The sequence below is a fragment of the Schistocerca piceifrons genome, unplaced genomic scaffold (assembly GCF_021461385.2).
Source record: "Schistocerca piceifrons isolate TAMUIC-IGC-003096 unplaced genomic scaffold, iqSchPice1.1 HiC_scaffold_649, whole genome shotgun sequence".
NCBI lineage: Eukaryota > Metazoa > Arthropoda > Insecta > Orthoptera > Acrididae > Schistocerca > Schistocerca piceifrons.
In genome coordinates this window covers 1-27,001 of record NW_025728893.1, presented here as the reverse complement: position 1 = coordinate 27,001, position 27,001 = coordinate 1, and the positions used below count along the sequence as shown (strand labels likewise).

General features: G+C 49.2%; 14 non-coding genes across 14 annotated transcripts; 5 read left to right on the top strand and 9 right to left on the bottom strand.

Annotated features, from left to right (window-relative positions):
• Positions 1–6,610: 6,610 nt before the first annotated feature.
• On the bottom strand, positions 6,611–6,682 carry Trnap-cgg. The gene has a single exon. It is a non-coding gene; the product is annotated as a tRNA-Pro (tRNA).
• A 235-nt stretch (positions 6,683–6,917) lies between these two features.
• Trnav-uac lies at positions 6,918–6,990 on the top strand. The gene has a single exon. It is a non-coding gene; the product is annotated as a tRNA-Val (tRNA).
• A 7,501-nt stretch (positions 6,991–14,491) lies between these two features.
• Trnap-cgg lies at positions 14,492–14,563 on the bottom strand. Its single transcript has one exon. It is a non-coding gene; the product is annotated as a tRNA-Pro (tRNA).
• Positions 14,564–14,798: 235 nt separating this feature from the next.
• Trnav-uac lies at positions 14,799–14,871 on the top strand. The gene has a single exon. It is a non-coding gene; the product is annotated as a tRNA-Val (tRNA).
• Positions 14,872–16,281: 1,410 nt separating this feature from the next.
• Positions 16,282–16,353, bottom strand: Trnap-ugg. The gene has a single exon. It is a non-coding gene; the product is annotated as a tRNA-Pro (tRNA).
• A 1,639-nt stretch (positions 16,354–17,992) lies between these two features.
• Positions 17,993–18,064, bottom strand: Trnap-cgg. Its single transcript has one exon. It is a non-coding gene; the product is annotated as a tRNA-Pro (tRNA).
• Positions 18,065–18,299: 235 nt separating this feature from the next.
• Positions 18,300–18,372, top strand: Trnav-uac. The gene has a single exon. It is a non-coding gene; the product is annotated as a tRNA-Val (tRNA).
• A 1,413-nt stretch (positions 18,373–19,785) lies between these two features.
• Trnap-ugg lies at positions 19,786–19,857 on the bottom strand. The gene has a single exon. It is a non-coding gene; the product is annotated as a tRNA-Pro (tRNA).
• A 1,639-nt stretch (positions 19,858–21,496) lies between these two features.
• Trnap-cgg lies at positions 21,497–21,568 on the bottom strand. Its single transcript has one exon. It is a non-coding gene; the product is annotated as a tRNA-Pro (tRNA).
• Positions 21,569–21,803: 235 nt separating this feature from the next.
• Positions 21,804–21,876, top strand: Trnav-uac. The gene has a single exon. It is a non-coding gene; the product is annotated as a tRNA-Val (tRNA).
• Positions 21,877–23,277: 1,401 nt separating this feature from the next.
• Trnap-ugg lies at positions 23,278–23,349 on the bottom strand. Its single transcript has one exon. It is a non-coding gene; the product is annotated as a tRNA-Pro (tRNA).
• A 1,639-nt stretch (positions 23,350–24,988) lies between these two features.
• On the bottom strand, positions 24,989–25,060 carry Trnap-cgg. Its single transcript has one exon. It is a non-coding gene; the product is annotated as a tRNA-Pro (tRNA).
• Positions 25,061–25,295: 235 nt separating this feature from the next.
• Positions 25,296–25,368, top strand: Trnav-uac. The gene has a single exon. It is a non-coding gene; the product is annotated as a tRNA-Val (tRNA).
• Positions 25,369–26,779: 1,411 nt separating this feature from the next.
• Trnap-ugg lies at positions 26,780–26,851 on the bottom strand. The gene has a single exon. It is a non-coding gene; the product is annotated as a tRNA-Pro (tRNA).
• Positions 26,852–27,001: the final 150 nt, after the last annotated feature.

The following is a 27,001-nucleotide window of genomic DNA, read 5'->3' as shown; positions in this document are numbered from 1 at the left end:
GGCAATCGCAAGCGCTGCCAGTAAGCAGTAAGCATGTACTGCCGAAACGCTAGGTGTCCATCCTCTTCATGACAACTGTTGACAAAATGTACGAAATGGCCAATCAACCACATGACGGTATGGAGCTTCGTCCGCGGAAAAAAGGAAGAATCGGGCCGGACGATGATGTCAATAGTATAAGCGGCTTCAGCAGACCTAGTGACAAAAGCAAGTTGTTTCCTGAGCCAACGCCAATTAGCAAGGTGCCCACAGCAGGTGAATCGATGTTCAAGGGTATCCAGGAGACCACACCGAGTACAGGTGTCCGTGTCAGAAAGACCAATACGGTGCAGTCGTACATTGGTGGGAACCAAATTATTTATTACCCTATACCACGTGGACGCCACGGCCATAGAGTGGATCGGCAGACTAACGTTCTTCCAGACGTTCCTCCAGGACACAGATGGAGACGCCAGTTCTATTGGATTGGGACCGGCCAGCCCCTCCCAGCGGGCAATCAAGCCCTTGGTCGTTGGCACCGGTCGCCGCAAGAAGACGTCACCGAGGTAACTCACCGCAATGTAAAATTCCCGAATGTGTTTCAACTTAAAATTTAGGCGTCCGACATCGACAGGTGGAGCAAGGCTCGCCGGACGCACAACAGTAAATAGCCTGGATGTAATTGAAGTCACTTCTTGCGTAACAATTAGAGTCGTTCGGCGGACGTACAAAGCAGACGCCTTGCGAGTAATGTCAGAGAGGCCCAAGCCTCCGGAGAGACGCGGTTTCGTCATTACCTCGTAACGTAACTTGAATAGATGGCCCTTCCATATAAACCTGCTAGACAATTGGCGCAACCTTTTCGCCACCATCATGGGAAGTGGGAACAGCTGAGCAACATAATAAGCTTTACATAGAACGTAGGTGTCTAAAATTCTGACTTTTTGCAAAATGGTAGCAGAGCGCTGCTCATGGACCATCAGAGCCCCCTGTATCTTCTCGGTGACAGATTTCCAATTGAGAGCCGCCATTTTTAGAGGACACCGATCAATGATAATCCCCAAGGACGTATGGCGATCGACAAAAGTGGCCCAAGGGACGTCAGCATCGCGAAATCCTCGAATATCAAGGAACTTACATTTACCCTGATTGAGACGCGCTCCAGAGACACGACAGTATGCATCAACCGCCCCTTTCAACAACGGGATATCATCACGTTGACGGAGGAGAACAACGACATCATCCGCATATGCCTTAACAGAGAGCTTCCCACCAGAGAGGGACATACCCTGAAGCTTGAGAGCAATAGTCCGAAGCAGCGGTTCCAGGGACAATACGAATAAAGACATAGAGAGCGGACTACCCTGAGGCACTCCGCGGCGGATAGCAATGGGCGGCGTCAGCTGCCCATTGACTGACACCCGAGCTGTTATTCCCCTATACAAATTGCCAAGAACACCACGTGATGAAGCGTTAAAACCTATTGTACCTAAAACACGATCTAAAAACACATGACTGACGTGATCAAAAGCCTTATAAAAATCAAGGAAGGCAAAGGCACAATGTACGTTTGTAACCGCCGCAACCGAGACAACATCCCGATATTCGGCTACTGGTGTCAGAATAGATCTATCATGAAAACAACATTGATGTGCACCAATCACACCCCGAAGCAGAGAAGACAACCGGCTATTGAGCGCTCTAGCAGCTGTCTTATAGTCAAAATTCAGCAATGTGAGCGGACGAAGATTGGCAGCAGATAAACGACCAGAGGACTTCGGGATTAAAACAATTTTCCCTACTTTAAAATCGGCAGGCACATCCATCCCCCTGACAATCTCATTTAAAATCTGCGTAAAAATGCCACCCAAAAGAGGCCAAAAACGGAGATAAAATTCTTTAGGCAGGCCGTCTGGACCCGGCGATTTACTGGACGGAGAGCGAGCAATAAAATCGAAAACATCATCTACCTGGAACTCCCGGAGAAATTCGCCGTTCGCGTCAGGCGCGATCGTCGCAGTTAGATCCCCAAAGACATCATCCGAAAGAGACTCACCAGAATCATCGGCAGAATATAGACTAGTGTAATACTGATGAAGAGCACGAACCATTTCCTCCTGTGCAATAAGCTGTCGCCCATCATCCACCGTAAGAGAAGAGAAGAAGGAGCGACGACGACGAGTCTGATGCCGTAGCAGGTGGTACAAGGATGTCAGTTCACCTTCAACAAGAGAGTGAGGTTTCGACTTAACTCGCAGACCATCCATCTGTCGTCGTTTAAGGCTCAAGAGCTTGGCTTTAATACGACGAACATCATGGATCCGCAGTGGAGAGGTACCCGCCGCGTCATATAGTTCACGCAGGACAGAGTAGTAATATTCATACGTGTTCTTAAAATCACGCGTCCTAGCAGCACAGTAGAAAATCAAAGTCTGACGAATCTTGGGCTTGGCAAACGCAGTCCACCAAACCAGCAAGGAGGGGTATCGCGGGACAGAGCGAAGACATCGCTCCCACACGCCACTTATAACATCATCCATAGCACTGTCGGCAAGGTGGGAAACATTTAACATCCACTGGGAACGATAAAGGTTTGCAGGTTGGCGACTAAGATTTACAGTTGCAGTAAAAGCACAATGGTCAGAAAAACTAGTAGGAATAACATCGACAGAAAGAATTTTATCACATAAAAAATCAGATAAATAGAATCTGTCGAGTCTACTGCATGAGGACGCGGTAAAAAACGTATATTTCACCAGGGTTGGATATTTGTGTTCCCAAACATCACGCAGATGCATCGTACGAACTAAGTCATGTAAATCACGGCAATAATTAAAATTGGGGGACTGGTCTGCAGGGCGTAAAACACAATTAAAATCGCCTCCGAGCAGGAGACTCCGAGGACTCTGGCGCAAAAGATAAATAAGCTCTTCTTTATAAAAGCGCGATCGAGCCACAGTGTGACCCGAACCAGAGGGGGCATACAAAACAACGAGGCGGAGATCAAAAAGACGACAACCAATCCCACGGCCAGAGTCAAGGAATTCAATGTCAGTAATAGGAATGCCCTCTCGAAAGAAAAGAGCAGTTCCTGTTGAATATTCCGGCGCGACATTAAAAACAGTTTGAAATCCAGGTAGAGAGAGATCAGAAAACAACACTTCCTGCAAAAACACTACGTCCGCACAGGCGTCGTAAATAAACTGCCGCAAAGAGGCAATGCGAACGTCGGACTCAATACGGTTAACATTTAAGGTAAGAAAGGTGTATGCTTGAACCATAGAGAGAAAAGCGAGAAAACAAATCACCTACACCGACGCACCAGCGTCACAGTCCATAGCAGGGGTGACAGAGGCATCCGAGGGAGGGGGACTGCTACCCCGTTCCGCGGATCCCTTACGTTTCGGTTTTTTACGAACAGCATTAACGTTCGGCTGAACGCGTAACTTGCGTCGGCTGACGGGCAAGGAAACTTCAGCCGCCGGTGACGTAGGAGGGTCAAGTTCTGTATCCGACACCACCCGCGCCGGTCCACATGCGGGATCCGGGGTCGCGGGGGAAACATCCGACAAAACGGAATGGTCAACACCTGCACTAGCTTCCGGCAAACATGGACTGCACGGAGGCGAAACGTGAGCAGGAATGTCCGAGGCCGCAGAGTTGGAAGGAAGCGGAGCAGCTCCGCTGGCAGAGGTATGGGGCAGCGAAGCAGGAAGTTGTCGCGGCTCCACTTCTTGTGACATCGAAGTCGGTTCGGAAGACGGCGCCAACAGGCCCGACCGACGACCCGACTCGAGAGAAGCTGCGTCGGAGGCCGGAGGGGCGCCAGCAGCCGCCACCGGAACCGCTACCTCAGGAGGGCAGGGAGCAGCTACAGTACACAGTGGCTCGGAGGATGCCGGTCGCTCGGACTGGGGCATCTCAGGGAGATCCTCATCCGTACTATTTCCATCGTGTGGGCGACGCCTCTTATTATTCAAAAGTGGCACACCCACCTGAGGGACAGACGGAACAACATCAGATTTAGCACGCAAAGGAGGAAATTCTGTATCAGGGGTGCGCAAAACCTGTGGAGGGGCGCTACTACCACTGGACTGTGCTACACCAAGAGCAGAACCACCTGCAACGAGGTCAGCGACCGTTAACTTGCGACGCTGTTCGAGAGAGTTTTTTAAAACAAAAACTCTCCGCGGACAGTCGGTACGCACGTGACCACTTTCATTGCACAAAAAACAGGTGCCCACCTGACCACTATATGTTACATGGACACGATATCCACCGATCTGCAGGTGAGATGGAATATTCTGCTTAACGTGCATTTCGACTGAACGAATACCACTGTAACATTGCAGGCGATGTTGGCTTGACCAGCGTTCAAGGCGAATGCTCTTTACATCACCATACTTCTGTAGACCCTCCTTAAGATAGACATTATCCACCTCCGGTGGAAGGTTGTAAACACGAACATTGGTATACGTGATGGAAGCATTGGAAAGCAGCACGGTACTTACAGAATCATCCCGATGCCGAAAGAGAACTTGATGACCATATTTAGAAAGAATTTTATCAACCTGAAGTGGGTCCATAAACTTAACAAAGAAAACATACAGTTCGGTATCAAAATAAGCAGTGTGCACCTGATCCGAATGAACACCAAAGGTATCTACCAACCAATCATGAATCTCAAGAGAACTAGGCTGCACATGGCGGGTTGACTTGTCAAAAGCAAAACTAACTGTAGCCTGACGAGGAATAACCTGGGACGACATTTTCAAAATATGCGGTCGAAACCGCTACACAAAAAACACTGAAATAAGGACAGAAAATAACACAAGGTACGAAACAACGACAGAGAAACACTCACAGAAGTTGCAACACAACACGTAAACAAAAACGATAGTCCACTATACGTAACGCTACGGCGGAGCGGAAGACTAGGCACGTCCACACTGCACGGCGTCTAAAGCGGAACTGCCCCTAGACCAACGAGCCACCTGGCTGGAGCAGTCAAGTTAATCCCAAGTAGTGCGCCTCACAGGGAACACAAACTTTCACGTGAATTCGCAAGATAAACGCTTTCTGCAGGCAGCACTCACCACTGATGAGAAGAATATTAAAGGCAACGAATAAAAAGCGAAATAACTGCATCGAGCACTGCTTATGAACAGCCGGCAGTGCCTCAGTTTCGGTATGTGGTTTCTCAGGGTTAAGAGAAGGCGAATGCACTAAACAAAAGAACATCGGGAAACCAAGCACCAACTCATAACGAAAAGATTGCACAATATACTGCAAGCAAAATTTCCAGAAGACGGATACTGAAGACGCCGCAGACAAAAGAATTATTCTATGCAGTAACGAATATCTAGGAAGCGTGAATTGCATGTGCTGCTCCACCACACAACTTCTTTTGATACTGTTTTACTTATTCTAAATTTTCATTACCTCATCGTCTCTAGAATACTGTGCGGTTATCACCTGGTTTCCAACAGCGATAGTAGTAAGTAAATCGACTACAAAGTCTTTCAAAGTAGGTCAGACACAAAAAAAAAATCGGAGCTGCGTGTAGCTCATGTCATTCTGCTTTCAATCGTGAATCTCCGGCTGGGAGTAGTGGCGTACTTCTGTAATCCAAGCTTCTGGGAGGCCGTTGTGTGGGAGAGATCTGGAAACAACTACAGATTCGACCGTTCCACGAGCTCAGGAACGGCCGCGATGCCTTCATCGAGCTCTGCAGATCGACAGATGATAGTGTGGAAATTTCGGCAAGCGGTGGCTAAGGGTTAAGAGAAGCCAAACGCACTAAACACAAGAAAGTCGGGAAACCGAAGCACACAACTCATAACGAAAAGATTGCGGAATGCAGTGCGAAAGCAAAACTTCGAGAAGACCAACTCTGAAGCCATCGGCGAGCTAGGAATTATTCCGCACAAGAAGCGATCATGTAGGAAGAGCGAGCCGAAGCTGTCGCTCGACCACACAATAAATTTTTGCTTAATCCCAATTTGCAGTACCGGTTCGACACTAGAATACTGCGCCTTGGTTCTTCCAAAAGCGATAGTAATAAGCACGTCCACTGCAGTGTCATTTGGGGTAGTGAGTCAGACATGGGGAGGATATGAGGCGGGTGGAATATGCAACGGCAGGGGCATTGCAGGGCGGCCGCCGACTCCTTGGGCTGTGGCGCGCCGGTGCCGGCGGCGGCCTGGCTGGGCTGCTGGTGCCTCCATGTAGAGCTGCCGCCGAGCCCAGGCACCGTGCCGCTAACGAAGCGATTGCCTTTGGTGACATCTTTTGCAATAACGACTGCGCGAATCGACGGTATCTCGTAAGGAAGGAAAGAGCAGCAGCTGCCGCCGAGCCCAGGCGCCGTGCCTAACACGCAGAAGGTCCCCGGCTCGATTGCGGGCGGAAACCCGTTTTCGTCGCACTCAGCAAGACACTTGCTACGATCTCTACTGTGACCATTTAAATCAACTTCAAACGTTCCATCAGCAGGGTGCACATGGCTCAAATGAAACATGAAACGGTTTCAGAACTGGTTGTCGGATTTTAGCGCTGACTTGGAGGCCTGGAAATGCGCGAAACAGCCGCCGCCATGCGATTTGTTACCGCACCGTTGTACAAAACGCAAGGGCTCGTCCGGGATTTGAACCCGGGACCTCCTGCACCCGAAGCAGGAATCATACCCCTAGACCAACGAGCCTATTCGTTCCGAAAACGCACTGCATGTGAATGACGCCACCTTTGATGGTCTCACCATGTAGGGCTGCAGCTCAGCCAGCGTTCTCCCTGTCTGTCGCGGTTGGATTGTTTCCATCGACGTCTTTTACTACAGGAACTTCACGAATCGGAGGGAGCTCGTAGCCGATGCCCTTGCTAACACAGAAGACAAACTGTTGCTATTACGAGTCTCCGGGTGGTACATGAAAAGAACCGTCGTTTCCGTGGTGTAGCGGTTATCACGTCTGCTTTACACGCAGAAGGTCCCCGGTTCGATCCCGGGCGGGAACACAACAATTTTAATCTATATTTCGGATTTCATTTCCGAGATGACCTGACGTCCGCGTATGCAGAGACAAGCAATGTCGTATGCTAGACGGATAGGGCGTCATTTTACGGTCAAATACTGTTGCTCTCTTATTGCACCGGTATTTGGTAACTGAGAACGCCCCTAGCTCCATTATGGCTGGCAAAATTTATAATCCGGTTCTTCAGGGCTACTTCAAGTGCGCTTGCTACTGGCTTTCCTGAGCTCACCCTACTCGCCTTGTCACAGCTCTGTCAAAGTGTGATGCTAACTAATAATGAGAAACTCTTAGCCACGCTCAATCTTACATGCCACCCCTTGGTTGTTGCCGTCGCTAGTAAGATGAGGGTAGACTGTCGCACAATTAAGCTGAATCTCCACTCACGGTGCACATATCCCGCAAAGACAACCTTGTTTTCCGTTGCATGCAAAATTACCGTCTGCTTTTCTACCGAATTCCACCTACGTACTTTACTGGTGCCGCATTCTTGTTATATCCACGTGCTATAACAGGCGTCTACTCTTCATTGAGGAGCTGCAACCGGGGCTGAGTTCCACCTACTCTTCAGCACGGTCAAAATGGCAGGGCTCGTCCGGGATTTGAACCCGGGACCTCCTGCACCCAAAGCAGGAATCATACCCCTTTTTTTTTTTTTTTTTTTTTTTTTTTTTTTTTTTTTTTTTTTTTGTAGACTGCTGAGTGAAATAAAGATTAAAACTCGAAAACTTCAGTCCTGGTGTATAGAAGAAACATATATAAAGGCGGCAAATCCAGAAACAGTGTAAAAGAAAATGGCTCACTCATGTGACCTTAGCCAACACCCTCTCTTTCAAATGTCAGGCTAAGCATATTGGCAAAATCATCTCGGAGGCCTGGCAATCGCAAGCGCTGCCAGTAAGCAGTAAGCATGTACTGCCGAAACGCTAGGTGTCCATCCTCTTCATGACAACTGTTGACAAAATGTACGAAATGGCCAATCAACCACATGACGGTATGGAGCTTCGTCCGCGGAAAAAAGGAAGAATCGGGCCGGACGATGATGTCAATAGTATAAGCGGCTTCAGCAGACCTAGTGACAAAAGCAAGTTGTTTCCTGAGCCAACGCCAATTAGCAAGGTGCCCACAGCAGGTGAATCGATGTTCAAGGGTATCCAGGAGACCACACCGAGTACAGGTGTCCGTGTCAGAAAGACCAATACGGTGCAGTCGTACATTGGTGGGAACCAAATTATTTATTACCCTATACCACGTGGACGCCACGGCCATAGAGTGGATCGGCAGACTAACGTTCTTCCAGACGTTCCTCCAGGACACAGATGGAGACGCCAGTTCTATTGGATTGGGACCGGCCAGCCCCTCCCAGCGGGCAATCAAGCCCTTGGTCGTTGGCACCGGTCGCCGCAAGAAGACGTCACCGAGGTAACTCACCGCAATGTAAAATTCCCGAATGTGTTTCAACTTAAAATTTAGGCGTCCGACATCGACAGGTGGAGCAAGGCTCGCCGGACGCACAACAGTAAATAGCCTGGATGTAATTGAAGTCACTTCTTGCGTAACAATTAGAGTCGTTCGGCGGACGTACAAAGCAGACGCCTTGCGAGTAATGTCAGAGAGGCCCAAGCCTCCGGAGAGACGCGGTTTCGTCATTACCTCGTAACGTAACTTGAATAGATGGCCCTTCCATATAAACCTGCTAGACAATTGGCGCAACCTTTTCGCCACCATCATGGGAAGTGGGAACAGCTGAGCAACATAATAAGCTTTACATAGAACGTAGGTGTCTAAAATTCTGACTTTTTGCAAAATGGTAGCAGAGCGCTGCTCATGGACCATCAGAGCCCCCTGTATCTTCTCGGTGACAGATTTCCAATTGAGAGCCGCCATTTTTAGAGGACACCGATCAATGATAATCCCCAAGGACGTATGGCGATCGACAAAAGTGGCCCAAGGGACGTCAGCATCGCGAAATCCTCGAATATCAAGGAACTTACATTTACCCTGATTGAGACGCGCTCCAGAGACACGACAGTATGCATCAACCGCCCCTTTCAACAACGGGATATCATCACGTTGACGGAGGAGAACAACGACATCATCCGCATATGCCTTAACAGAGAGCTTCCCACCAGAGAGGGACATACCCTGAAGCTTGAGAGCAATAGTCCGAAGCAGCGGTTCCAGGGACAATACGAATAAAGACATAGAGAGCGGACTACCCTGAGGCACTCCGCGGCGGATAGCAATGGGCGGCGTCAGCTGCCCATTGACTGACACCCGAGCTGTTATTCCCCTATACAAATTGCCAAGAACACCACGTGATGAAGCGTTAAAACCTATTGTACCTAAAACACGATCTAAAAACACATGACTGACGTGATCAAAAGCCTTATAAAAATCAAGGAAGGCAAAGGCACAATGTACGTTTGTAACCGCCGCAACCGAGACAACATCCCGATATTCGGCTACTGGTGTCAGAATAGATCTATCATGAAAACAACATTGATGTGCACCAATCACACCCCGAAGCAGAGAAGACAACCGGCTATTGAGCGCTCTAGCAGCTGTCTTATAGTCAAAATTCAGCAATGTGAGCGGACGAAGATTGGCAGCAGATAAACGACCAGAGGACTTCGGGATTAAAACAATTTTCCCTACTTTAAAATCGGCAGGCACATCCATCCCCCTGACAATCTCATTTAAAATCTGCGTAAAAATGCCACCCAAAAGAGGCCAAAAACGGAGATAAAATTCTTTAGGCAGGCCGTCTGGACCCGGCGATTTACTGGACGGAGAGCGAGCAATAAAATCGAAAACATCATCTACCTGGAACTCCCGGAGAAATTCGCCGTTCGCGTCAGGCGCGATCGTCGCAGTTAGATCCCCAAAGACATCATCCGAAAGAGACTCACCAGAATCATCGGCAGAATATAGACTAGTGTAATACTGATGAAGAGCACGAACCATTTCCTCCTGTGCAATAAGCTGTCGCCCATCATCCACCGTAAGAGAAGAGAAGAAGGAGCGACGACGACGAGTCTGATGCCGTAGCAGGTGGTACAAGGATGTCAGTTCACCTTCAACAAGAGAGTGAGGTTTCGACTTAACTCGCAGACCATCCATCTGTCGTCGTTTAAGGCTCAAGAGCTTGGCTTTAATACGACGAACATCATGGATCCGCAGTGGAGAGGTACCCGCCGCGTCATATAGTTCACGCAGGACAGAGTAGTAATATTCATACGTGTTCTTAAAATCACGCGTCCTAGCAGCACAGTAGAAAATCAAAGTCTGACGAATCTTGGGCTTGGCAAACGCAGTCCACCAAACCAGCAAGGAGGGGTATCGCGGGACAGAGCGAAGACATCGCTCCCACACGCCACTTATAACATCATCCATAGCACTGTCGGCAAGGTGGGAAACATTTAACATCCACTGGGAACGATAAAGGTTTGCAGGTTGGCGACTAAGATTTACAGTTGCAGTAAAAGCACAATGGTCAGAAAAACTAGTAGGAATAACATCGACAGAAAGAATTTTATCACATAAAAAATCAGATAAATAGAATCTGTCGAGTCTACTGCATGAGGACGCGGTAAAAAACGTATATTTCACCAGGGTTGGATATTTGTGTTCCCAAACATCACGCAGATGCATCGTACGAACTAAGTCATGTAAATCACGGCAATAATTAAAATTGGGGGACTGGTCTGCAGGGCGTAAAACACAATTAAAATCGCCTCCGAGCAGGAGACTCCGAGGACTCTGGCGCAAAAGATAAATAAGCTCTTCTTTATAAAAGCGCGATCGAGCCACAGTGTGACCCGAACCAGAGGGGGCATACAAAACAACGAGGCGGAGATCAAAAAGACGACAACCAATCCCACGGCCAGAGTCAAGGAATTCAATGTCAGTAATAGGAATGCCCTCTCGAAAGAAAAGAGCAGTTCCTGTTGAATATTCCGGCGCGACATTAAAAACAGTTTGAAATCCAGGTAGAGAGAGATCAGAAAACAACACTTCCTGCAAAAACACTACGTCCGCACAGGCGTCGTAAATAAACTGCCGCAAAGAGGCAATGCGAACGTCGGACTCAATACGGTTAACATTTAAGGTAAGAAAGGTGTATGCTTGAACCATAGAGAGAAAAGCGAGAAAACAAATCACCTACACCGACGCACCAGCGTCACAGTCCATAGCAGGGGTGACAGAGGCATCCGAGGGAGGGGGACTGCTACCCCGTTCCGCGGATCCCTTACGTTTCGGTTTTTTACGAACAGCATTAACGTTCGGCTGAACGCGTAACTTGCGTCGGCTGACGGGCAAGGAAACTTCAGCCGCCGGTGACGTAGGAGGGTCAAGTTCTGTATCCGACACCACCCGCGCCGGTCCACATGCGGGATCCGGGGTCGCGGGGGAAACATCCGACAAAACGGAATGGTCAACACCTGCACTAGCTTCCGGCAAACATGGACTGCACGGAGGCGAAACGTGAGCAGGAATGTCCGAGGCCGCAGAGTTGGAAGGAAGCGGAGCAGCTCCGCTGGCAGAGGTATGGGGCAGCGAAGCAGGAAGTTGTCGCGGCTCCACTTCTTGTGACATCGAAGTCGGTTCGGAAGACGGCGCCAACAGGCCCGACCGACGACCCGACTCGAGAGAAGCTGCGTCGGAGGCCGGAGGGGCGCCAGCAGCCGCCACCGGAACCGCTACCTCAGGAGGGCAGGGAGCAGCTACAGTACACAGTGGCTCGGAGGATGCCGGTCGCTCGGACTGGGGCATCTCAGGGAGATCCTCAACCGTACTATTTCCATCGTGTGGGCGACGCCTCTTATTATTCAAAAGTGGCACACCCACCTGAGGGACAGACGGAACAACATCAGATTTAGCACGCAAAGGAGGAAATTCTGTATCAGGGGTGCGCAAAACCTGTGGAGGGGCGCTACTACCACTGGACTGTGCTACACCAAGAGCAGAACCACCTGCAACGAGGTCAGCGACCGTTAACTTGCGACGCTGTTCGAGAGAGTTTTTTAAAACAAAAACTCTCCGCGGACAGTCGGTACGCACGTGACCACTTTCATTGCACAAAAAACAGGTGCCCACCTGACCACTATATGTTACATGGACACGATATCCACCGATCTGCAGGTGAGATGGAATATTCTGCTTAACGTGCATTTCGACTGAACGAATACCACTGTAACATTGCAGGCGATGTTGGCTTGACCAGCGTTCAAGGCGAATGCTCTTTACATCACCATACTTCTGTAGACCCTCCTTAAGATAGACATTATCCACCTCCGGTGGAAGGTTGTAAACACGAACATTGGTATACGTGATGGAAGCACTGGAAAGCAGCACGGTACTTACAGAATCATCCCGATGCCGAAAGAGAACTTGATGACCATATTTAGAAAGAATTTTATCAACCTGAAGTGGGTCCATAAACTTAACAAAGAAAACATACAGTTCGGTATCAAAATAAGCAGTGTGCACCTGATCCGAATGAACACCAAAGGTATCTACCAACCAATCATGAATCTCAAGAGAACTAGGCTGCACATGGCGGGTTGACTTGTCAAAAGCAAAACTAACTGTAGCCTGACGAGGAATAACCTGGGACGACATTTTCAAAATATGCGGTCGAAACCGCTACACAAAAAACACTGAAATAAGGACAGAAAATAACACAAGGTACGAAACAACGACAGAGAAACACTCACAGAAGTTGCAACACAACACGTAAACAAAAACGATAGTCCACTATACGTAACGCTACGGCGGAGCGGAAGACTAGGCACGTCCACACTGCACGGCGTCTAAAGCGGAACTGCCCCTAGACCAACGAGCCACCTGGCTGGAGCAGTCAAGTTAATCCCAAGTAGTGCGCCTCACAGGGAACACAAACTTTCACGTGAATTCGCAAGATAAACGCTTTCTGCAGGCAGCACTCACCACTGATGAGAAGAATATTAAAGGCAACGAATAAAAAGCGAAATAACTGCATCGAGCACTGCTTATGAACAGCCGGCAGTGCCTCAGTTTCGGTATGTGGTTTCTCAGGGTTAAGAGAAGGCGAATGCACTAAACAAAAGAACATCGGGAAACCAAGCACCAACTCATAACGAAAAGATTGCACAATATACTGCAAGCAAAATTTCCAGAAGACGGATACTGAAGACGCCGCAGACAAAAGAATTATTCTATGCAGTAACGAATATCTAGGAAGCGTGAATTGCATGTGCTGCTCCACCACACAACTTCTTTTGATACTGTTTTACTTATTCTAAATTTTCATTACCTCATCGTCTCTAGAATACTGTGCGGTTATCACCTGGTTTCCAACAGCGATAGTAGTAAGTAAATCGACTACAAAGTCTTTCAAAGTAGGTCAGACACAAAAAAAAAATCGGAGCTGCGTGTAGCTCATGTCATTCTGCTTTCAATCGTGAATCTCCGGCTGGGAGTAGTGGCGTACTTCTGTAATCCAAGCTTCTGGGAGGCCGTTGTGTGGGAGAGATCTGGAAACAACTACAGATTCGACCGTTCCACGAGCTCAGGAACGGCCGCGATGCCTTCATCGAGCTCTGCAGATCGACAGATGATAGTGTGGAAATTTCGGCAAGCGGTGGCTAAGGGTTAAGAGAAGCCAAACGCACTAAACACAAGAAAGTCGGGAAACCGAAGCACACAACTCATAACGAAAAGATTGCGGAATGCAGTGCGAAAGCAAAACTTCGAGAAGACCAACTCTGAAGCCATCGGCGAGCTAGGAATTATTCCGCACAAGAAGCGATCATGTAGGAAGAGCGAGCCGAAGCTGTCGCTCGACCACACAATAAATTTTTGCTTAATCCCAATTTGCAGTACCGGTTCGACACTAGAATACTGCGCCTTGGTTCTTCCAAAAGCGATAGTAATAAGCACGTCCACTGCAGTGTCATTTGGGGTAGTGAGTCAGACATGGGGAGGATATGAGGCGGGTGGAATATGCAACGGCAGGGGCATTGCAGGGCGGCCGCCGACTCCTTGGGCTGTGGCGCGCCGGTGCCGGCGGCGGCCTGGCTGGGCTGCTGGTGCCTCCATGTAGAGCTGCCGCCGAGCCCAGGCACCGTGCCGCTAACGAAGCGATTGCCTTTGGTGACATCTTTTGCAATAACGACTGCGCGAATCGACGGTATCTCGTAAGGAAGGAAAGAGCAGCAGCTGCCGCCGAGCCCAGGCGCCGTGCCTAACACGCAGAAGGTCCCCGGCTCGATTGCGGGCGGAAACCCGTTTTCGTCGCACTCAGCAAGACACTTGCTACGATCTCTACTGTGACCATTTAAATCAACTTCAAACGTTCCATCAGCAGGGTGCACATGGCTCAAATGAAACATGAAACGGTTTCAGAACTGGTTGTCGGATTTTAGCGCTGACTTGGAGGCCTGGAAATGCGCGAAACAGCCGCCGCCATGCGATTTGTTACCGCACCGTTGTACAAAACGCAAGGGCTCGTCCGGGATTTGAACCCGGGACCTCCTGCACCCGAAGCAGGAATCATACCCCTAGACCAACGAGCCTATTCGTTCCGAAAACGCACTGCATGTGAATGACGCCACCTTTGATGGTCTCACCATGTAGGGCTGCAGCTCAGCCAGCGTTCTCCCTGTCTGTCGCGGTTGGATTGTTTCCATCGACGTCTTTTACTACAGGAACTTCACGAATCGGAGGGAGCTCGTAGCCGATGCCCTTGCTAACACAGAAGACAAACTGTTGCTATTACGAGTCTCCGGGTGGTACATGAAAAGAACCGTCGTTTCCGTGGTGTAGCGGTTATCACGTCTGCTTTACACGCAGAAGGTCCCCGGTTCGATCCCGGGCGGGAACACAACAATTTTAATCTATATTTCGGATTTCATTTCCGAGATGACCTGACGTCCGCGTATGCAGAGACAAGCAATGTCGTATGCTAGACGGATAGGGCGTCATTTTACGGTCAAATACTGTTGCTCTCTTATTGCACCGGTATTTGGTAACTGAGAACGCCCCTAGCTCCATTATGGCTGGCAAAATTTATAATCCGGTTCTTCAGGGCTACTTCAAGTGCGCTTGCTACTGGCTTTCCTGAGCTCACCCTACTCGCCTTGTCACAGCTCTGTCAAAGTGTGATGCTAACTAATAATGAGAAACTCTTAGCCACGCTCAATCTTACATGCCACCCCTTGGTTGTTGCCGTCGCTAGTAAGATGAGGGTAGACTGTCGCACAATTAAGCTGAATCTCCACTCACGGTGCACATATCCCGCAAAGACAACCTTGTTTTCCGTTGCATGCAAAATTACCGTCTGCTTTTCTACCGAATTCCACCTACGTACTTTACTGGTGCCGCATTCTTGTTATATCCACGTGCTATAACAGGCGTCTACTCTTCATTGAGGAGCTGCAACCGGGGCTGAGTTCCACCTACTCTTCAGCACGGTCAAAATGGCAGGGCTCGTCCGGGATTTGAACCCGGGACCTCCTGCACCCAAAGCAGGAATCATACCCCCTTTTTTTTTTTTTTTTTTTTTTAATTTTTTTTCGTTTTTAGATTGGGAAATTGCATCTGCTACCACCTGTACCCGAAACCTTCGTAATCGCCTTCACGCGTCGGACCAGAGTGTCAATTGCTCACGTCGAATAAGAAATTCGTTTGATATTGACGGCGAGCTTTTTGCGCTGACTCAGCCACTGACGTGCGATCAGTTTGCACAAAACGCGAGGGCTCGTCCGGGATTTGAACCCGGGACCTCCTGCACCCTAAGCAGGAATTATACCCATTTTTTTTTTTTTTTTTTTTTTTTTGAACCTGTCTCCGCTGTTAGGACACTAAGCAGTGTGGTTAGCTGCATTCAGCCCCCGTGGCAATGTCTTGCAGTCCTCCAGCTTTGTTGACCACAGTTAGGTGCCTCGATAAGAGGTGGACAGGTGTCGCATCGCTCTCGCCGTCACTTGTTACCACGAATCGTACTTAACGTAGTTTTCTGCAAGCGTCAGCGTAGCGTCAGTCGAGCTAAGTCGGGCCAAGTCGCATAAGAGGAGCAACAAAATGCGCATTTCCGGTACCGGGAATCGAACCCCGGCCTCCTGGGTGAGAGCCAGGTACCCCAGCCACTTTTTTTTTTTTTATTTTTTTTTTTTTAACGCGTCGGACCAGAGTGTCAATTGCTCACATCGAATAAGAAGTTCATTTGATATTGACGGCGAGCTTTTTGCGCTGACTCAGCCACTGACGTGCGATCAGTTTGCACAAAACGCTAGGGCTCGTCCGGGATTTGAACCCGGGACCTCCTGCACCCAAAGCAGGAATCATACCCCTAGACCAACGAGCCACCTGGCTGGAGCAGTCAAGTTAATCCCAAGTAGTGCGCCTCACAGGGAACACAAACTTTCACGTGAATTCGCAAGATAAACGCTTTCTGCAGGCAGCACTCACCACTGATGAGAAGAATATTAAAGGCAACGAATAAAAAGCGAAATAACTGCATCGAGCACTGCTTATGAACAGCCGGCAGTGCCTCAGTTTCGGTATGTGGTTTCTCAGGGTTAAGAGAAGGCGAATGCACTAAACAAAAGAACATCGGGAAACCAAGCACCAACTCATAACGAAAAGATTGCACAATATACTGCAAGCAAAATTTCCAGAAGACGGATACTGAAGACGCCGCAGACAAAAGAATTATTCTATGCAGTAACGAATATCTAGGAAGCGTGAATTGCATGTGCTGCTCCACCACACAACTTCTTTTGATACTGTTTTACTTATTCTAAATTTTCATTACCTCATCGTCTCTAGAATACTGTGCGGTTATCACCTGGTTTCCAACAGCGATAGTAGTAAGTAAATCGACTACAAAGTCTTTCAAAGTAGGTCAGACACAAAAAAAAAATCGGAGCTGCGTGTAGCTCATGTCATTCTGCTTTCAATCGTGAATCTCCGGCTGGGAGTAGTGGCGTACTTCTGTAATCCAAGCTTCTGGGAGGCCGTTGTGTGGGAGAGATCTGGAAACAACTACAGATTCGACCGTTCCACGAGCTCAGGAACGGCCGCGATGCCTTCATCGAGCTCTGCAGATCGACAGATGATAGTGTGGAAATTTCGGCAAGCGGTGGCTAAGGGTTAAGAGAAGCCAAACGCACTAAACACAAGAAAGTCGGGAAACCGAAGCACACAACTCATAACGAAAAGATTGCGGAATGCAGTGCGAAAGCAAAACTTCGAGAAGACCAACTCTGAAGCCATCGGCGAGCTAGGAATTATTCCGCACAAGAAGCGATCATGTAGGAAGAGCGAGCCGAAGCTGTCGCTCGACCACACAATAAATTTTTGCTTAATCCCAATTTGCAGTACCGGTTCGACACTAGAATACTGCGCCTTGGTTCTTCCAAAAGCGATAGTAATAAGCACGTCCACTGCAGTGTCATTTGGGGTAGTGAGTCAGACATGGGGAGGATATGAGGCGGGTGGAATATGCAACGGCAGGGGCATTGCAGGGCGGCCGCCGACTCCTTGGGCTGTGGCGCGCCGGTGCCGGCGGCGGCCTGGCTGGGCTGCTGGTGCCTCCATGTAGAGCTGCCGCCGAGCCCAGGCACCGTGCCGCTAACGAAGCGATTGCCTTTGGTGACATCTTTTGCAATAACGACTGCGCGAATCGACGGTATCTCGTAAGGAAGGAAAGAGCAGCAGCTGCCGCCGAGCCCAGGCGCCGTGCCTAACACGCAGAAGGTCCCCGGCTCGATTGCGGGCGGAAACCCGTTTTCGTCGCACTCAGCAAGACACTTGCTACGATCTCTACTGTGACCATTTAAATCAACTTCAAACGTTCCATCAGCAGGGTGCACATGGCTCAAATGAAACATGAAACGGTTTCAGAACTGGTTGTCGGATTTTAGCGCTGACTTGGAGGCCTGGAAATGCGCGAAACAGCCGCCGCCATGCGATTTGTTACCGCACCGTTGTACAAAACGCAAGGGCTCGTCCGGGATTTGAACCCGGGACCTCCTGCACCCGAAGCAGGAATCATACCCCTAGACCAACGAGCCTATTCGTTCCGAAAACGCACTGCATGTGAATGACGCCACCTTTGATGGTCTCACCATGTAGGGCTGCAGCTCAGCCAGCGTTCTCCCTGTCTGTCGCGGTTGGATTGTTTCCATCGACGTCTTTTACTACAGGAACTTCACGAATCGGAGGGAGCTCGTAGCCGATGCCCTTGCTAACACAGAAGACAAACTGTTGCTATTACGAGTCTCCGGGTGGTACATGAAAAGAACCGTCGTTTCCGTGGTGTAGCGGTTATCACGTCTGCTTTACACGCAGAAGGTCCCCGGTTCGATCCCGGGCGGGAACACAACAATTTTAATCTATATTTCGGATTTCATTTCCGAGATGACCTGACGTCCGCGTATGCAGAGACAAGCAATGTCGTATGCTAGACGGATAGGGCGTCATTTTACGGTCAAATACTGTTGCTCTCTTATTGCACCGGTATTTGGTAACTGAGAACGCCCCTAGCTCCATTATGGCTGGCAAAATTTATAATCCGGTTCTTCAGGGCTACTTCAAGTGCGCTTGCTACTGGCTTTCCTGAGCTCACCCTACTCGCCTTGTCACAGCTCTGTCAAAGTGTGATGCTAACTAATAATGAGAAACTCTTAGCCACGCTCAATCTTACATGCCACCCCTTGGTTGTTGCCGTCGCTAGTAAGATGAGGGTAGACTGTCGCACAATTAAGCTGAATCTCCACTCACGGTGCACATATCCCGCAAAGACAACCTTGTTTTCCGTTGCATGCAAAATTACCGTCTGCTTTTCTACCGAATTCCACCTACGTACTTTACTGGTGCCGCATTCTTGTTATATCCACGTGCTATAACAGGCGTCTACTCTTCATTGAGGAGCTGCAACCGGGGCTGAGTTCCACCTACTCTTCAGCACGGTCAAAATGGCAGGGCTCGTCCGGGATTTGAACCCGGGACCTCCTGCACCCAAAGCAGGAATCATACCCCCTTTTTTTTTTTTTTTTTTTTTTTAATTTTTTTTCGTTTTTAGATTGGGAAATTGCATCTGCTACCACCTGTACCCGAAACCTTCGTAATCGCCTTCACGCGTCGGACCAGAGTGTCAATTGCTCACGTCGAATAAGAAATTCGTTTGATATTGACGGCGAGCTTTTTGCGCTGACTCAGCCACTGACGTGCGATCAGTTTGCACAAAACGCGAGGGCTCGTCCGGGATTTGAACCCGGGACCTCCTGCACCCTAAGCAGGAATTATACCCATTTTTTTTTTTTTTTTTTTTTTTTTTTGAACCTGTCTCCGCTGTTAGGACACTAAGCAGTGTGGTTAGCTGCATTCAGCCCCCGTGGCAATGTCTTGCAGTCCTCCAGCTTTGTTGACCACAGTTAGGTGCCTCGATAAGAGGTGGACAGGTGTCGCATCGCTCTCGCCGTCACTTGTTACCACGAATCGTACTTAACGTAGTTTTCTGCAAGCGTCAGCGTAGCGTCAGTCGAGCTAAGTCGGGCCAAGTCGCATAAGAGGAGCAACAAAATGCGCATTTCCGGTACCGGGAATCGAACCCCGGCCTCCTGGGTGAGAGCCAGGTACCCCAGCCACTTTTTTTTTTTTTATTTTTTTTTTTTTAACGCGTCGGACCAGAGTGTCAATTGCTCACATCGAATAAGAAGTTCATTTGATATTGACGGCGAGCTTTTTGCGCTGACTCAGCCACTGACGTGCGATCAGTTTGCACAAAACGCTAGGGCTCGTCCGGGATTTGAACCCGGGACCTCCTGCACCCAAAGCAGGAATCATACCCCTAGACCAACGAGCCACCTGGCTGGAGCAGTCAAGTTAATCCCAAGTAGTGCGCCTCACAGGGAACACAAACTTTCACGTGAATTCGCAAGATAAACGCTTTCTGCAGGCAGCACTCACCACTGATGAGAAGAATATTAAAGGCAACGAATAAAAAGCGAAATAACTGCATCGAGCACTGCTTATGAACAGCCGGCAGTGCCTCAGTTTCGGTATGTGGTTTCTCAGGGTTAAGAGAAGGCGAATGCACTAAACAAAAGAACATCGGGAAACCAAGCACCAACTCATAACGAAAAGATTGCACAATATACTGCAAGCAAAATTTCCAGAAGACGGATACTGAAGACGCCGCAGACAAAAGAATTATTCTATGCAGTAACGAATATCTAGGAAGCGTGAATTGCATGTGCTGCTCCACCACACAACTTCTTTTGATACTGTTTTACTTATTCTAAATTTTCATTACCTCATCGTCTCTAGAATACTGTGCGGTTATCACCTGGTTTCCAACAGCGATAGTAGTAAGTAAATCGACTACAAAGTCTTTCAAAGTAGGTCAGACACAAAAAAAAAATCGGAGCTGCGTGTAGCTCATGTCATTCTGCTTTCAATCGTGAATCTCCGGCTGGGAGTAGTGGCGTACTTCTGTAATCCAAGCTTCTGGGAGGCCGTTGTGTGGGAGAGATCTGGAAACAACTACAGATTCGACCGTTCCACGAGCTCAGGAACGGCCGCGATGCCTTCATCGAGCTCTGCAGATCGACAGATGATAGTGTGGAAATTTCGGCAAGCGGTGGCTAAGGGTTAAGAGAAGCCAAACGCACTAAACACAAGAAAGTCGGGAAACCGAAGCACACAACTCATAACGAAAAGATTGCGGAATGCAGTGCGAAAGCAAAACTTCGAGAAGACCAACTCTGAAGCCATCGGCGAGCTAGGAATTATTCCGCACAAGAAGCGATCATGTAGGAAGAGCGAGCCGAAGCTGTCGCTCGACCACACAATAAATTTTTGCTTAATCCCAATTTGCAGTACCGGTTCGACACTAGAATACTGCGCCTTGGTTCTTCCAAAAGCGATAGTAATAAGCACGTCCACTGCAGTGTCATTTGGGGTAGTGAGTCAGACATGGGGAGGATATGAGGCGGGTGGAATATGCAACGGCAGGGGCATTGCAGGGCGGCCGCCGACTCCTTGGGCTGTGGCGCGCCGGTGCCGGCGGCGGCCTGGCTGGGCTGCTGGTGCCTCCATGTAGAGCTGCCGCCGAGCCCAGGCACCGTGCCGCTAACGAAGCGATTGCCTTTGGTGACATCTTTTGCAATAACGACTGCGCGAATCGACGGTATCTCGTAAGGAAGGAAAGAGCAGCAGCTGCCGCCGAGCCCAGGCGCCGTGCCTAACACGCAGAAGGTCCCCGGCTCGATTGCGGGCGGAAACCCGTTTTCGTCGCACTCAGCAAGACACTTGCTACGATCTCTACTGTGACCATTTAAATCAACTTCAAACGTTCCATCAGCAGGGTGCACATGGCTCAAATGAAACATGAAACGGTTTCAGAACTGGTTGTCGGATTTTAGCGCTGACTTGGAGGCCTGGAAATGCGCGAAACAGCCGCCGCCATGCGATTTGTTACCGCACCGTTGTACAAAACGCAAGGGCTCGTCCGGGATTTGAACCCGGGACCTCCTGCACCCGAAGCAGGAATCATACCCCTAGACCAACGAGCCTATTCGTTCCGAAAACGCACTGCATGTGAATGACGCCACCTTTGATGGTCTCACCATGTAGGGCTGCAGCTCAGCCAGCGTTCTCCCTGTCTGTCGCGGTTGGATTGTTTCCATCGACGTCTTTTACTACAGGAACTTCACGAATCGGAGGGAGCTCGTAGCCGATGCCCTTGCTAACACAGAAGACAAACTGTTGCTATTACGAGTCTCCGGGTGGTACATGAAAAGAACCGTCGTTTCCGTGGTGTAGCGGTTATCACGTCTGCTTTACACGCAGAAGGTCCCCGGTTCGATCCCGGGCGGGAACACAACAATTTTAATCTATATTTCGGATTTCATTTCCGAGATGACCTGACGTCCGCGTATGCAGAGACAAGCAATGTCGTATGCTAGACGGATAGGGCGTCATTTTACGGTCAAATACTGTTGCTCTCTTATTGCACCGGTATTTGGTAACTGAGAACGCCCCTAGCTCCATTATGGCTGGCAAAATTTATAATCCGGTTCTTCAGGGCTACTTCAAGTGCGCTTGCTACTGGCTTTCCTGAGCTCACCCTACTCGCCTTGTCACAGCTCTGTCAAAGTGTGATGCTAACTAATAATGAGAAACTCTTAGCCACGCTCAATCTTACATGCCACCCCTTGGTTGTTGCCGTCGCTAGTAAGATGAGGGTAGACTGTCGCACAATTAAGCTGAATCTCCACTCACGGTGCACATATCCCGCAAAGACAACCTTGTTTTCCGTTGCATGCAAAATTACCGTCTGCTTTTCTACCGAATTCCACCTACGTACTTTACTGGTGCCGCATTCTTGTTATATCCACGTGCTATAACAGGCGTCTACTCTTCATTGAGGAGCTGCAACCGGGGCTGAGTTCCACCTACTCTTCAGCACGGTCAAAATGGCAGGGCTCGTCCGGGATTTGAACCCGGGACCTCCTGCACCCAAAGCAGGAATCATACCCCCTTTTTTTTTTTTTTTTTTTTTTAATTTTTTTTCGTTTTTAGATTGGGAAATTGCATCTGCTACCACCTGTACCCGAAACCTTCGTAATCGCCTTCACGCGTCGGACCAGAGTGTCAATTGCTCACGTCGAATAAGAAATTCGTTTGATATTGACGGCGAGCTTTTTGCGCTGACTCAGCCACTGACGTGCGATCAGTTTGCACAAAACGCGAGGGCTCGTCCGGGATTTGAACCCGGGACCTCCTGCACCCTAAGCAGGAATTATACCCATTTTTTTTTTTTTTTTTTTTTTTTTTTGAACCTGTCTCCGCTGTTAGGACACTAAGCAGTGTGGTTAGCTGCATTCAGCCCCCGTGGCAATGTCTTGCAGTCCTCCAGCTTTGTTGACCACAGTTAGGTGCCTCGATAAGAGGTGGACAGGTGTCGCATCGCTCTCGCCGTCACTTGTTACCACGAATCGTACTTAACGTAGTTTTCTGCAAGCGTCAGTCGAGCTAAGTCGGGCCAAGTCGCATAAGAGGAGCAACAAAATGCGCATTTCCGGTACCGGGAATCGAACCCCGGCCTCCTGGGTGAGAGCCAGGTACCCCAGCCACTTTTTTTTTTTTTATTTTTTTTTTTTTAACGCGTCGGACCAGAGTGTCAATTGCTCACATCGAATAAGAAGTTCATTTGATATTGACGGCGAGCTTTTTGCGCTGACTCAGCCACTGACGTGCGATCAGTTTGCACAAAACGCTAGGGCTCGTCCGGGATTTGAACCCGGGACCTCCTGCACCCAAAGCAGGAATCATACCCCTAGACCAACGAGCCACCTGGCTGGAGCAGTCAAGTTAATCCCAAGTAGTGCGCCTCACAGGGAACACAAACTTTCACGTGAATTCGCAAGATAAACGCTTTCTGCAGGCAGCACTCACCACTGATGAGAAGAATATTAAAGGCAACGAATAAAAAGCGAAATAACTGCATCGAGCACTGCTTATGAACAGCCGGCAGTGCCTCAGTTTCGGTATGTGGTTTCTCAGGGTTAAGAGAAGGCGAATGCACTAAACAAAAGAACATCGGGAAACCAAGCACCAACTCATAACGAAAAGATTGCACAATATACTGCAAGCAAAATTTCCAGAAGACGGATACTGAAGACGCCGCAGACAAAAGAATTATTCTATGCAGTAACGAATATCTAGGAAGCGTGAATTGCATGTGCTGCTCCACCACACAACTTCTTTTGATACTGTTTTACTTATTCTAAATTTTCATTACCTCATCGTCTCTAGAATACTGTGCGGTTATCACCTGGTTTCCAACAGCGATAGTAGTAAGTAAATCGACTACAAAGTCTTTCAAAGTAGGTCAGACACAAAAAAAAAATCGGAGCTGCGTGTAGCTCATGTCATTCTGCTTTCAATCGTGAATCTCCGGCTGGGAGTAGTGGCGTACTTCTGTAATCCAAGCTTCTGGGAGGCCGTTGTGTGGGAGAGATCTGGAAACAACTACAGATTCGACCGTTCCACGAGCTCAGGAACGGCCGCGATGCCTTCATCGAGCTCTGCAGATCGACAGATGATAGTGTGGAAATTTCGGCAAGCGGTGGCTAAGGGTTAAGAGAAGCCAAACGCACTAAACACAAGAAAGTCGGGAAACCGAAGCACACAACTCATAACGAAAAGATTGCGGAATGCAGTGCGAAAGCAAAACTTCGAGAAGACCAACTCTGAAGCCATCGGCGAGCTAGGAATTATTCCGCACAAGAAGCGATCATGTAGGAAGAGCGAGCCGAAGCTGTCGCTCGACCACACAATAAATTTTTGCTTAATCCCAATTTGCAGTACCGGTTCGACACTAGAATACTGCGCCTTGGTTCTTCCAAAAGCGATAGTAATAAGCACGTCCACTGCAGTGTCATTTGGGGTAGTGAGTCAGACATGGGGAGGATATGAGGCGGGTGGAATATGCAACGGCAGGGGCATTGCAGGGCGGCCGCCGACTCCTTGGGCTGTGGCGCGCCGGTGCCGGCGGCGGCCTGGCTGGGCTGCTGGTGCCTCCATGTAGAGCTGCCGCCGAGCCCAGGCACCGTGCCGCTAACGAAGCGATTGCCTTTGGTGACATCTTTTGCAATAACGACTGCGCGAATCGACGGTATCTCGTAAGGAAGGAAAGAGCAGCAGCTGCCGCCGAGCCCAGGCGCCGTGCCTAACACGCAGAAGGTCCCCGGCTCGATTGCGGGCGGAAACCCGTTTTCGTCGCACTCAGCAAGACACTTGCTACGATCTCTACTGTGACCATTTAAATCAACTTCAAACGTTCCATCAGCAGGGTGCACATGGCTCAAATGAAACATGAAACGGTTTCAGAACTGGTTGTCGGATTTTAGCGCTGACTTGGAGGCCTGGAAATGCGCGAAACAGCCGCCGCCATGCGATTTGTTACCGCACCGTTGTACAAAACGCAAGGGCTCGTCCGGGATTTGAACCCGGGACCTCCTGCACCCGAAGCAGGAATCATACCCCTAGACCAACGAGCCTATTCGTTCCGAAAACGCACTGCATGTGAATGACGCCACCTTTGATGGTCTCACCATGTAGGGCTGCAGCTCAGCCAGCGTTCTCCCTGTCTGTCGCGGTTGGATTGTTTCCATCGACGTCTTTTACTACAGGAACTTCACGAATCGGAGGGAGCTCGTAGCCGATGCCCTTGCTAACACAGAAGACAAACTGTTGCTATTACGAGTCTCCGGGTGGTACATGAAAAGAACCGTCGTTTCCGTGGTGTAGCGGTTATCACGTCTGCTTTACACGCAGAAGGTCCCCGGTTCGATCCCGGGCGGGAACACAACAATTTTAATCTATATTTCGGATTTCATTTCCGAGATGACCTGACGTCCGCGTATGCAGAGACAAGCAATGTCGTATGCTAGACGGATAGGGCGTCATTTTACGGTCAAATACTGTTGCTCTCTTATTGCACCGGTATTTGGTAACTGAGAACGCCCCTAGCTCCATTATGGCTGGCAAAATTTATAATCCGGTTCTTCAGGGCTACTTCAAGTGCGCTTGCTACTGGCTTTCCTGAGCTCACCCTACTCGCCTTGTCACAGCTCTGTCAAAGTGTGATGCTAACTAATAATGAGAAACTCTTAGCCACGCTCAATCTTACATGCCACCCCTTGGTTGTTGCCGTCGCTAGTAAGATGAGGGTAGACTGTCGCACAATTAAGCTGAATCTCCACTCACGGTGCACATATCCCGCAAAGACAACCTTGTTTTCCGTTGCATGCAAAATTACCGTCTGCTTTTCTACCGAATTCCACCTACGTACTTTACTGGTGCCGCATTCTTGTTATATCCACGTGCTATAACAGGCGTCTACTCTTCATTGAGGAGCTGCAACCGGGGCTGAGTTCCACCTACTCTTCAGCACGGTCAAAATGGCAGGGCTCGTCCGGGATTTGAACCCGGGACCTCCTGCACCCAAAGCAGGAATCATACCCCCTTTTTTTTTTTTTTTTTTTTTTAATTTTTTTTCGTTTTTAGATTGGGAAATTGCATCTGCTACCACCTGTACCCGAAACCTTCGTAATCGCCTTCACGCGTCGGACCAGAGTGTCAATTGCTCACGTCGAATAAGAAATTCGTTTGATATTGACGGCGAGCTTTTTGCGCTGACTCAGCCACTGACGTGCGATCAGTTTGCACAAAACGCGAGGGCTCGTCCGGGATTTGAACCCGGGACCTCCTGCACCCTAAGCAGGAATTATACCCATTTTTTTTTTTTTTTTTTTTTTTTTTGAACCTGTCTCCGCTGTTAGGACACTAAGCAGTGTGGTTAGCTGCATTCAGCCCCCGTGGCAATGTCTTGCAGTCCTCCAGCTTTGTTGACCACAGTTAGGTGCCTCGATAAGAGGTGGACAGGTGTCGCATCGCTCTCGCCGTCACTTGTTACCACGAATCGTACTTAACGTAGTTTTCTGCAAGCGTCAGCGTAGCGTCAGTCGAGCTAAGTCGGGCCAAGTCGCATAAGAGGAGCAACAAAATGCGCATTTCCGGTACCGGGAATCGAACCCCGGCCTCCTGGGTGAGAGCCAGGTACCCCAGCCACTTTTTTTTTTTTTATTTTTTTTTTTTTAACGCGTCGGACCAGAGTGTCAATTGCTCACATCGAATAAGAAGTTCATTTGATATTGACGGCGAGCTTTTTGCGCTGACTCAGCCACTGACGTGCGATCAGTTTGCACAAAACGCTAGGGCTCGTCCGGGATTTGAACCCGGGACCTCCTGCACCCAAAGCAGGAATCATACCCCTAGACCAACGAGCCACCTGGCTGGAGCAGTCAAGTTAATCCCAAGTAGTGCGCCTCACAGGGAACACAAACTTTCACGTGAATTCGCAAGATAAACGCTTTCTGCAGGCAGCACTCACCACTGATGAGAAGAATATTAAAGGCAACGAATAAAAAGCGAAATAA